Here is a 12,400-nt window from a genome sequence, read left to right as displayed (position 1 = left end):
CTGAAACATCGAATCTTCCTTGGTCTCCAGCCTACCAACCTATGGACTGGAACTATGCCATCCTGGGTCTCTAACCTGCTTATGCACCCTGCAGACCTTGGGACTTTCCAGCCCCATAATTGCATGAGCCAATTCTTTATAATATGTCTGTTTCTATAAATGTACAAATCTAGATCTATATTATCTATTTAATTTACTAATATTTATATAGATCTAGATTTGTACATCTATAGATAGATGTAGGTATCTTCTATTGGTTCTTTTTCTCTGGAGAAGACTGACTAAAACAGTCACACTTGGTACAGTGAAACCCCTTGGGATGCTTCTTGTCAGTATCTTTTTAAAATACAATCTACTCCCCTTTTACGAAGATGACGCTGAAGGCTAAGAAGGAAGCCCCTGCCCCTCCCAAAGCCAAAGCCAAAGCCAAAGCAAAGACTTTGAAGGCCAAGAAAGCGGTGCTGAAAGGCATCCACAGTCACAAAAAAAAGAAGATCCGCACGTCACCTACATTGCAACAACCCAAGACACTGCATCTGCGAAGGTAGCCCAAATATCCTCAAAAGAGCACCCCTAGGAGAAACAAGCTTGATCACAATGCCATCATCAAGTTCCCCCTGACTACCGAGTCAGCCATGAAAAAAATAGAAGACAACAACACACAAGGTCAACACCTTGATCGGGCCTGATGGAGAGAAGAAGGCGTATGTTCAATTGGCTCCTGACTATAATGCTTTCGATGTTGCCAACAAAATCGGAATCATCTAAACTGAGTCCAGCTGGCTAAATTGAAATATAAATTTTTCCACCAAAAAAAAAAAAAAATATATATATATATACATACAATATACTCTTGGGGCCCCTGGGTGGCTCAGTCGGTTAAGTGTCTGCCTTCAGCTCAGGTCATGATTCTGGGGTCCTGGAATCAAGTCCTGCATCGGGCTCCCTGCTCAGCAGAGAGTCTGCTTCTCACTCTCCCTCTACTGCTCCCCCTGCTTGGACTCTCTTTCTCAGTCAAACAAACAAACAAATAAATAAATAAAATAAAATAAAAAAATAAAATATAATCTACTCTTAAATCTCAGTGCAAAAACAAACAAACAAAAGCCAAACCAAAACCAACCAAAGAATGACAGAAAAATTTAATGGTTAAAAGCCCTATAATTAAGCTATACTCCAGGGAGGGACAATATATGAGAATTTAAAAAACTTAAAAAAAAAAAAAAAACTTACCAGGAAATTTGATATAAGCCCAAATCACAATAGTCTATTTCATTTGAATTCGAGAGAAAAAAATATTTTAGGACATTCAGTCACAAAACCCACTGAATAGACATTTAGTTATGGTGAGTGTATGAAGGCATGAGTATATATAGTGTATTATTCAAATTTCTTGGAAGGTACTTGAGATTATGTGCATTAAAAAATGAAATATCACTCACTAGAAATCTTAAAATGCCATCATTTCCATCCTACTATTTTGTAAAGTTTAATATAGATTCCCATCTTGATCTCAGGTATTTTCTTTCTAAGGGCATTTTTGTATTTCGACGGTAATAAAATTTGAAGCAAAGGTGCCCTTTTTGAGGGAAACAACAGATTACAGTATGATTACGATTAGCATTTTCTTTCTTCTCTATGAAGACTATGGCACTGAGGCCTCGACTTATGTAGCTTCCCATGTCCTTTGCACTTTCATTCTGTAGTTCTTCCTTCAGACACTGGACTGAACACAAGCTCCATAAAGTGAAGGTTCTTTCTGGTTGTGCTTGCCTTGTATCTTTAGCATTTAAAATAGTCTCCAGCCCGTGGGAAAAGATAAAAAATTTGTGGATGAGTAAACAACAAAATAGTGCATAAGAAAAATTCAACAGGATCTATTCAGGCAGATTTGTATTAGAAGACAGGACTTGAGTGAAATCTTAATTTGTGAAATTTTGCTACACTATCTAAACCTTACAGGTAATATTAAGAATCAGATAAGGAGGGGCGCCTGGGTGGCTCAGTCGGTTAAGCGTCTGCCTTCGGCTCAGGTCATGATCCCAGGGTCCTGGGATCGAGCCCCGCATCGGGCTCCCTGCTCGGCGGGGAAGCCTGCTTCTCCCTCTCCCACTCCCCCTGCTTGTGTTCCTGCTCTCGCTGTCTCTGTCTCTGTCAAATAAATAAATAAAATCTTAAAAAAAAAAAAAGAATCAGATAAGGATCAGGTGTTTCTAAATATATCTAAAACAATATACATTTTTTAAATCAGAACCAGTTATTGGAATCAGAGATCTTACTTAAGTAAAACTTTTTTTTTTTTTTTTTTTTGGTATTATAGAACTTCCTTAAGAACAGAACCTCTTTTAACTTTTAAATATAAAACATGTCATACTTAACACCAAAAATTTAAGAGGATTTTCAACAACTAGAATGCCAATTGTCTTTTATAGAACTTATGCACTTTTGTGGTAAGAACAAAAAAAAAGTTTTTGAAATTGTGTGGTTTCAGAGCAGAGAGGAAGAAAGCAACAAATTTTAGAAGTTCCTCATTGCCCATCTTTTGTATAAATTTGCAGGTTTCAGCACATACATTTTTCACCTGGGTGGAAAAAGTAAAGATTTTTCCTCCTCCAGAATTATCGACCATGTAAAATATGTTCAAGAGTGTAAATGACTGAAACATTCAATTAAAGTACAGAGAAGTGCAAAATTTTTTAAAAATTAAAGTAAAAACTTCATGAGTGTGTCTGGTGGTTAGAGGTTTGAGGTCGGGTATTTCCTACTGGTTATCTTGCTAAATCTTTTTTTAAACATAGTTCCTGAAGAATAATAAAAAGAAAAATTCTCATGTCCATTTCTTACCTATTTATCTTTTAACTTCTTGATTATCCAACTTCTTGGATATCTTTATCTGCCTTCTTCACAGAGTGAGTCTCTTGTTTGTTTTTTTGTTTTTACTCCTCTTTAGTACAGTCCCTCCCTCCTTTTCATCATCTATGTCTCGTGTAGAGGAAATGTAGTTGCAATAATTGTATTGTGTATTTTGATTTATACTTTATCTCCTATCCTCTGGTAAATTAATTGACTAAACCCTCATATGTAGTAAGATCTTAGTGTGGTGCTTTTTTATTCAATTAAAACAAAGCTCAGTTTCCTCATTTGCAAGTAAAGGTGGAGTGGATCTTTAGTCAGGGAATACACCTGCCCCCATTATTCCAACAAACCAGCTCTCCTTCTAGTTTCTTATTTTATTTTATCTCATTTTATCTAATCTTATTTTTTTAAGTAATCTGTATGCCCACCGTGGGGCTCGAACTCATGACTCGGGAGTCCAGAGTTTCACACTCTTGTCAGCTGAGCCAGTCAGGCGCCGTCCCCCACCCCCCAACCCCCTGCCCCTTGCGTTTCTTATTTTTAGAAGCATGGCTGCACCACTCACTGAACTGCCCCGCCCCACATGGGAATTTCAACTTCAGCTTCTTCCCTTCTGTCCCTTCTACCCCACAGCTAAGTAATCCCCCGTTCCTGTATATTCTGTCTCCTAAATAACTCCCGAATAAATCCATTTTTTTCCATCTCTTGTCTTATTTATTCTAGTCCATATTCCACAAAAAAAGCCGCGTGAACCCTTATTGGAAACTCCGATCTCTTCCCCTCCCTCCCTGTGTGAGAAGATACAAACAAGCCCGCCCTCGCCCACCCAGGACCTTTTAGACTCTGGCTCCAGCTTTCCTCCTTCGTCCTGGATTTCTCCATCGTTCTCCTCCCTGACCCAATAACCAACCACTCTCTAGCTGTGATACCGTTCTTTCAGCTCCTTGAACCCGCCCATTCTCTTGCGCTTGCGCATTCGTTTTTTACTTCCTGGCCTTTGCACATGCTCCCTGCTCCGTCTAAAACACTCTTTTCTCAACTCTTCCTCTGCGCAACTCCCGCTTGCCCTTCGGAATTCATCTTAGATGTTATTTCCACTTGTAAATCTTAATGCAGTCTGCAAGGCGAGTTCTCTGAAGAACCCTATCTTGACCCCTTCACAGTACTCACACACCATTTTATTTTTAAGTGGGTGGCCCGTCATGCTGCTGTTTCTTACTAGGAGAAACCTTTTGTTCACTCTTTTGTCTCTTTTACTTAACATTATGCCTTACTGTAATAAGCATTAATAAAACATGTTGGAATTGGTGAGCTCACATATTTCCTTTTAGTTTTATTATTTTGATTAGGTTGGGCCTTTCTCCCTTCTTATTTTTTCTGTTTCTTCCACTTCCTTCTGTCAGAGAGAAACAAAACCGGGCACTGGCAGAGTGGTAAGGAAAATTCTAATCAGCAATGCGCTACCACATAGAGAAGAGATCCAGTGTGAACGAACTCAACTTGGATTTGTACAGAAGAAGAATGAGTGAATCGGGAAGAGAGTGAACATGGGCACAGTAGAGTCAGGGAAGTGGAAAATTACAGAGTGCGCTGGAAGGGTTATTCCTTGTGAAACCCACCTGGGTTTGCTGACTGGCACGCTGATGGAGGCGAAGCTCCAAGCCTCCGGCAGAGGCGGGGAGACAGGAGCTCCCTCTTCAGGTGTTGGCTGGAACAAACAGTAAATTCTTTGGGCAGCTTTCAGTTTTCTTAGTCCGACTTTAAGGGGGTGCTAGAGTCATCCTAGGGATGTGGCCTTGAGCTTTTAGAAACTATGCTAATGTTTGTTCAAGCCTTTCTAGGCTTGATGGTTACCAAAGGGCAGGGGCGTGGGGGGATGGGTGAAATAGGGGTTGGGGATGAAGGAGGGCACTTGGGATGAGCACACAGTGTTGTAAGGAAGTGTTGAATCGCTACATTGTACACCCGAAACTGGAATTAAAATTAAAACTTAAGGTGAAAAAAAAGTCTTTAGAGGCCAAGGCTGAGACTTGTCAAGAAGAGGGCTCAGAGGAATCTGGCTAGAGTTTGGTCAAGGAGGGAACCCTTGTCACTTCTTTGAGTACTTCTAAAATCTCTTTTTAATTTTCATTTTGCCCTTGCTAACGTTTCCATCCAATAGAATTGAAGCAAATTAGATGTATTAAATAAGCCTTGGCATATTTATTTATTTAAAGATTTATTCATTTATTTTAGAGAGAGAGTGCACAAGTAGGGGGGAGGGGAAGAGGGAGAGAATCTCAAGCCGACTCCCGCTGAGAGTGAAGCCAGATGCAGGCCTCAATCTCACGACACATGAGATAATGACCTGGGCTGAGATCACCAGTCCACCAATTAATCAACTGAGCTAACCAGGTGCCCCAAGCCTCAGTATATAATATTGGGGCATCTGGCTGGCTTAGTCGGTAGGGCAAGTGACTCTTGATCTCAAGGATCATGAGTTAAAGCTCCACCTTGGGCAGAGATAATTTAAAAAAAAATAAACCTTGATATATAATATAAATTTAACACAGCTATATTAGCTTATACTGATTACACATGTAGAGTTTGGAACGGAGAGCATGTTGATATGAATTGGCACCAAGGCATTCATTTCTAACACTGATGCTATTTACTGCCCAACAATAGCTAGTTATGAACAGTTTATGAATATTCCTGAAAAGTCATTGTTGGCCACTTCTAGAGTGAATCTCCTAGCTTTCTTCTGAAGTGAGCAGTCAGGCTCTCCCGTTATTCTGCTCTTATCCTTCTAAGTCTATGGTAATGATTATGATCTTACATCTTACATTTCTGACATCAGAAGGACATGTGTTCATCATTTCACTAACTTAGAAATGAAGGTAATAAAACTTTCTTTATGGTAAGCATTTTTCCACTCCAAGCTCAGAGAAAGAAGTTTTAGGGAGCATGAAATAAATGTTATCAGTCAAACTGAACAGACTTGTTAAGCCAGGAGTTTCTTTCTTTCTCTTATATTTATAGTTGTATCCTGATCAAGGACAAAATAATGTATGAACAAATTAAGCAATTCAAGATCATTTTTTGTATATTTGATCCCCTTACTAAATCATGTGGTTTATTACTTAGTATAGTTCTTCAATTCTCCTTTCTAACTCTATTTCTTGGTTTGTAAATAAAAATACAAGGTCTTTCAGATAACGCAATTTAATATATCCCTCTTTATGATATGTCTAGTTGCTAAAACTGTATGGTCCAAGGTGATATTTTAAAACTCAATATAAAGAGCTATGTTGTAAAAGCACCAAAGGTCTGTTAAGAATGCCAATGGGGGGGGGCTATGCATATGTGGGGGCCAAGAATATATGAGAAATCTCTGTACCTCCCTCTCAGTCTTTCTGTGAACCCCAAACTGCCCTAAAAGTCTTTAAAAAAAGAAAAAGAGGAATTCCAGTTAGGTTTTTGCTATTTCTTATATTCTGATACTGGAAGAAAGAGGAAATGGGGAGATGTTGGCCAATGGGTACAAACTTGCAGTTATCGGATGGATAAGTTCTCGGGACCTAATGTATAGCTCAAGGACAACAGTAGCAAGACTGTATTGTATACTTGAAAATTACTAAGAGAGTAGATCTTAAATGTTCTCACCACACATACAAAAATGGTAATTGTGTGAGACGATAAAAATGTTAACTAACACTAGTATGGTAATCATTTCACAATGTATATATATATCAAATCACCATGTATATATCTTAAACTTACACTTAGTTAATATGTTGATTATATCTCAGTAAAGCTGGGGAAAAAGGAATAATCTGTTTTATCTCTAAATTCAGATTGACAGTAAGGATATTGGAAAGGAGGTTGTGTTAAAAGGAATGGAAGAAAGTGACAGATTTTTCAAGGCAACAAATAGCTTCAACTAAGTATTTTTATCATCCTTTGATTAAATATTTCAATAGCTTATGGATGCTACCATTCTATTTTTGGAGCACTGTTATTTTTGGAGGTAAATGCTTACTTTTCAGGAAGCAGGGAAAGTAATGCCTTTAATATAAAAATTTACACTGCGTCAAATGGGTGGGATCTCACAGGTAAGGTCAGGTAAAGGAAGAGCTCTTGTTTCTAGAGAAAGGGACTGCTTTTGGAGAGCTTTCTTAGAGAGATGAATATAAATAGGCATTGAAAAACAATCCCCAAATTATTTCTTATCAAATTCATTTAAAAAATTGGTTGCAAATTGCATGCAATCATACATATATAAGATTGGACTTAAAACAGTTTTGGCTTAGGGATGCCTGGGTTGCTCAGTCGGTTAAGCGTCTGCCTTCAGCTCAGGTCATGATCCCAGAGTCCCGAGATAGAGGCCCGCATTGGGCTCCTTACTCAGCAGGGAACCTGCTTCTCCCTAGGCCTGCTGCTCCCCCTGCTTGTGCTTGCTCTCTCTATATATAATAAATAAAATCTTAAAAAAAAAAAACAAAACCAAAGAAACAGTCCTTTCTGCCCATGGATGCCACCGAGTAAGCATCATTAAAGTCTCCCCTCCCACTGCTGTCATGTCTAAGTCAGAGTCTCCAAAGAACCTGAATAGCTGCGGAAGCTCTTCATCGGAGGTTTGAGCTTCGAAACAACCGATGAGAATCTGAGGAGACATTTTGAGCAATGGGGAACGCTTATGGACTGTGTGGTAATGAGAGATCCAAACACTAAGCACTACAGAGGCTTTGGGTTTGTCACGTATGCCACTGTGGAGGAGGTGGATGCAGCCATGGACGCAAGGCCACACAAGGTGGATGGAAGAGCTGTGGAACCAAAGAGGGCTGTCTCAAGAGAAGATTCTCAAAGACCTGGTGCCCACTTAACTGTGAAAAAGATTTTTGTTGGTGGCATTAAAGAAGACACTGAAGAACATCACCTAAGAGATTATTTTGAACAGTATGGGAAAATTGAAGTGATCGAGATCGTGACTGACCAAGGCAGTGGCAAAAAGAGAGGTTTTGCTTTTGTAAGATTTGATGACCATGACTCTGTAGACAGGATTGTCATTCAGAAATCCCATACTGTGAATGGCCACAACTGTGAAGTAAGGAAAGCCCTATCTAAGCAAGAGATGGCTACTGCTTCATCCAGCCAAAGAGGTCGAAGTGGTTCTGGAAACTTGGTGGTGGTCGTGGAGGTGGTTTTGGTGGGAATGACAACTTTGGTCGTGGAGGGAACTTCAGTGGTCGAGGGGGCTTTGGTGGCAGTCGAGGTGGTGGTGGCTATGGTGGCAGTGGGGATGGCTGTAACGGATTTAGTAATGATGGAAGCAACTTTGGAGGTGGCGGAAGCTCTAATGATTTTGGCAATTACGACAATCAATCCTCAAATTTTGGACCCACGAAAGGAGGAAATTTTGGAGGCAGAAGCTCCGGCCCCTATGGTGGTGGAGGCCAATACTTTGCCAAACCAGGAAACCAAGGTGGTTATAGTGGTTCTAGCAGCAGCAGGAGCTACGGCAGCGGCAGGAGGTTCTAATCACTGCCAGGAAACAAAGCTTAGCAGGAGGGGAGAGCCAGAGAAGTGACAGGGAAGCTACAGGTTACAGCAGATTTGTGAACTCGGCCAAGCACAGTGGTGGCAGGGCCTCGCTGCTACAAAGAAGACATGTTTTAGACAGTACTCATGTGTATGGGCAAAGAACTCGAGGACTGTATTTGTGACTAATTGTGTAACAGGTTATTTTAGTTTCTGTTCTGTGGAAAGTGTAAAGCATTCCAACAAAGGGTTTTAATGCAGATTTTTTTTTTTGCACCCATGTTGTTGATTGCTAAATGTAATAGTCTGATCATGACGCTGAATAAATCTGTCTTTTAAAAATAATAATAATAAAAAAATAAAAATAAACCAATTTAGGCTTAATAAGACTAGGGAAACAAAGTGGGTTTATATATGCAAGAACAAGAATTTCCTTTAAAATCAAACAAAGAAGTCATATTTGAAATTACCACTAGAGGGCAGAAAATGGGGAAAAGGAGAATAAGAGCGGGCAGGTTTCTAGAATCAGAATTCTCAAGCTCTTGGAACCTCTGAAAACAACTGTAATAATAACAAGAGTTAATATTTATAAAGTGCCTACTGTGTGCTGCCCAATTTTTTAAATTTCCATTTTGTAAATGGGGAAATGGGTTAAATAACTTGTTCAAGGTCACATAATAAGTGAAAGGTAGCACTGGATTCAAATCCAGACAATTTGACCTTGAAGTCTTTACATGGAATCACAACCTCTTTCCATGGATGACAGTCTCTTTCATTTGGGTATACTCTATTAAAAAGAAAAGTGTGTATAATCATCCTCTGAACTGTGAGAGAAAGCAAGATAAATGTTCTAACTTGCTTCTACTGTGTTACCTGACAAACTAGGAATTTTGTGGGTGGTCTCATATACACACATTGGAAAACAAAAGTCTAAAAATGTGTTTTATTAATGCTGCAAAATGCCAACACTATGAAGTTTTCTGAGTCATCTAAACTAACAAGCAGGACCTGTGATGGTATCATTATTAACAGTATAAAGGGGAGGTTGAGCCCACAATGAAAGAGGAGCTGCATTAACCCAACAGAAGACCAGAGGCCCCAGCTTGTCCTTCAGCCACATTTGTGCCATGAGGAGGAGGGGTGCAAATTAAAATAGAATGGGTGAGTCTTGATTGTTAAGACACAAACTCTCTAAAAAAACAAACAAACAAACAACAACAAAAAAACACAAGCTCTCTGCACTCCATCCCATTTCTAAACTCACCAGTTGAGCACAAGGTGGAACCTGAATTTGGCCCCCTGCCTCAGCACATATAATTAGCAGAGGTAGCTCATACTCTAATACCAGCGCCCGGGAAAAAATCAGGAGACTGTCATTTCACTGCTATCAAAGAAAAGCAGCAAACTGAAAACCAAAGTCAGCAGGATTAATAGACCAGACAGAATAAGGGTCTAAAATATGCATGATTAATATTTTCAAGGAGATGCTATTTTATTTTCAATCAAAATTCAATCAGACATTTTTGGAAGAACTTAGTAATTTTATTTAAAAGCATATACAGAAGAATAAAGACTCATGAATACTTCAGGCATTTTTATTTTTAAGAAAGAAAAGAATAAAAACACATCCTGCTAGGTATGACATAGTACAAAGCCATATTAATAATAATAAGAATTGTGGTAGTTATCACAAATAAATTATAAAGCATAAAGCAGAGCTCAGGAATATATATATGCACACACTATTATAAGCACATATATAAATGTGTTGTATGGTATAGCTGAACTGTAAGGGTGAGTGCAGAAAAGTCGGATTGTCTGGTAGATGGCATTGGGAAAATGATAGAAATCCAAAAAATTACATTGGAGCCATAACTTATATCATAAATAAGATACTCCAGAAACAGTAAACATGATAATAAAAAGTAAAATTACAAAAAGAAAAAAATTCAGGAGAATGTATGTGTTACCTTGGAGTAGTGGAAAATCATATTGATTAAAACTCTCGGAGGACAAACCACAAAGGAAAGAAAAAAAAGAGACAGAGAGAGAGAGAAACAGGGAGGGAATAAGGATTTAACTACATTAAATTAAAAAGCTACTTTAATGGACAAAAACGACAAAGTTAATAAATGGTTGATAATCTGGGAGAAGATATTTGCAATGAGTAAAATAAACAAGGGGTCGGCATCTAGAATATGCAAGAAATTCCTAAAAATCAAGATGGAAAAGATAGGAAATCCAGTTTTAAAAAAGGGGCAATGAAGAATAATAGACAATTTCCACCCAGAGAAAACTACATGGCTAAGAACTCTGGGGAGAGTTGCTCAGTTTCCCTTATAAGCAAAGACAGGCAAATGAAATTAACCATGAGATAGGACTTTACTCCCATTAGTTTGGCAAAGTGTTGAGAGCTGGACACCACCAAGTATTGGTAAAGCAGTGGGAAAGGGGGTATAAATGTGTAACCACTGCAGAGAGCAAGGTGACTTTATAGAGTAGAATTACTGTGTACAATTTGTATGTTAACTGTATTTCAATAAAAAAAAAAATTAACAAACAAACCCTAAAACCATGTATAACTTATGCCCTGGTGATTCCACGCCTGGGTGTTTCCCAGAGAACCTTCTATACAGATCCATAAGGTGACAGATATGAAGACATGTGTCCATTACTCCATTGTTTCGATAGCAAGAAATAAGTTCAACCTTGTTGTTCTTGCCAAGAGGATGAATAAGAAAGATGGTACAGGAGACTAGGAATACTAGTGTCGCGGATAGAAGCATTGACCTAGATGCATTTGAAGAACATGGAGAGATTTTTAAAATAATGTTGACTGAAAAAAGTAAAAAACAACCAGACTGATAGAATACAATCTTTTAGTTAAATTCAAGACACCTGTGCTCCCAACATACAATTTGCAGAGTACAGGTAAAACTTGTTTTATTGGGCTTCGCTTCATTGTGCTTTGCAGATATTGCAGTTTTTATAAATTGAAGGTTTGTGGAAACCTTTGTGTCCAGCAAGTCTATCCAACAGATCCAACAGCATTTGCTCACTTCATATCTCTGTGTCACATTTTGGTGATTCTCATAATATTTCACTTTTTCATTATTATAATGAAAATTTTGAAAAACAAATTGAAAAATTTGTTATGGTGATCTGTGATCACTGATTATGACTCCCTGAAAACTCAGAGGATGGTTAGCTTTTTTGTTGTTGTTGTTTAACAATAGAGTATTTTTAAATTAAGGCATATACATTTTTTAAGACAGAATGCTATTGCACACTTAATAGATACGGTGTAGTGTAAACATAATTTTATATGCACTGAGAAAGCAAAAAAAATTCATTTACTTGCTTTATTGAGGTGGTCTGCCGTGGAACCCTCAATATGTCCCAGGTGTGCCTGCATAGGGGCGGAAACTGTTTTCCCCCTCTCTGTCTTAGTTTCATTGACTGGGGCCCTAGACATTAGACTAACAAAAGACAGAATAACAAGAGAAAAACAGAAGTTTATTAACCTGTGCATCCTGTATACTTAGGGGAACAGCCAGTGATGAGTGACTTGAAAGAGGTCGTTAGAAGTTGAACTTATATAGCATCTTAACAAAAAAGCCAATACAATTTTGGAGAAGTGACAAGACAAAAGAAAAGGACTTTGAGCTTCTGTGGCACAAATTGTGGGAAGGCAAATCTATGGGGAAACTAATGGTAGGTAAGACCTAGTTGTAGCAAGATTTGTGTTGTAGATTCCTCTGGTGCTGTCTTCAGGCTAATAAGGCTTTGGAATTGTCCTCTGTGGTTAACATCTTTTCTTCCTGGTAGAGAGGGTGAGGGGTCACCTTTATAAATTGATGTCCTGCTTTTAGGCAAATAGAGGGAAGGTGGAGAACTTTTCTTATTTCTGCTTCTTCTCTACTTACCTTCAGCTCAAATAATCCTTATGTTAAAGTGGCATATTTAGGAGTGGATTATTCTGCTACTCTTCAAGGGATTATATATGTATTTAGGAACAGATATC

General features: G+C 38.5%; 2 pseudogenes; both read left to right on the top strand.

Annotated features, from left to right (window-relative positions):
* Positions 1 to 371: 371 nt before the first annotated feature.
* On the top strand, positions 372 to 1,352 carry LOC118548003 (large ribosomal subunit protein uL23 pseudogene; annotated as a pseudogene).
* A 5,733-nt stretch (positions 1,353 to 7,085) lies between these two features.
* LOC118548002 (heterogeneous nuclear ribonucleoprotein A1-like) lies at positions 7,086 to 8,376 on the top strand (annotated as a pseudogene).
* Positions 8,377 to 12,400: the final 4,024 nt, after the last annotated feature.

The sequence above is a fragment of the Halichoerus grypus genome, chromosome 2, assembly GCF_964656455.1.
Source record: "Halichoerus grypus chromosome 2, mHalGry1.hap1.1, whole genome shotgun sequence".
Lineage (NCBI taxonomy): Eukaryota > Metazoa > Chordata > Mammalia > Carnivora > Phocidae > Halichoerus > Halichoerus grypus.
Note: the sequence above shows the minus strand (reverse complement) of the source record. Positions and strands in the feature narration are given on the sequence as shown.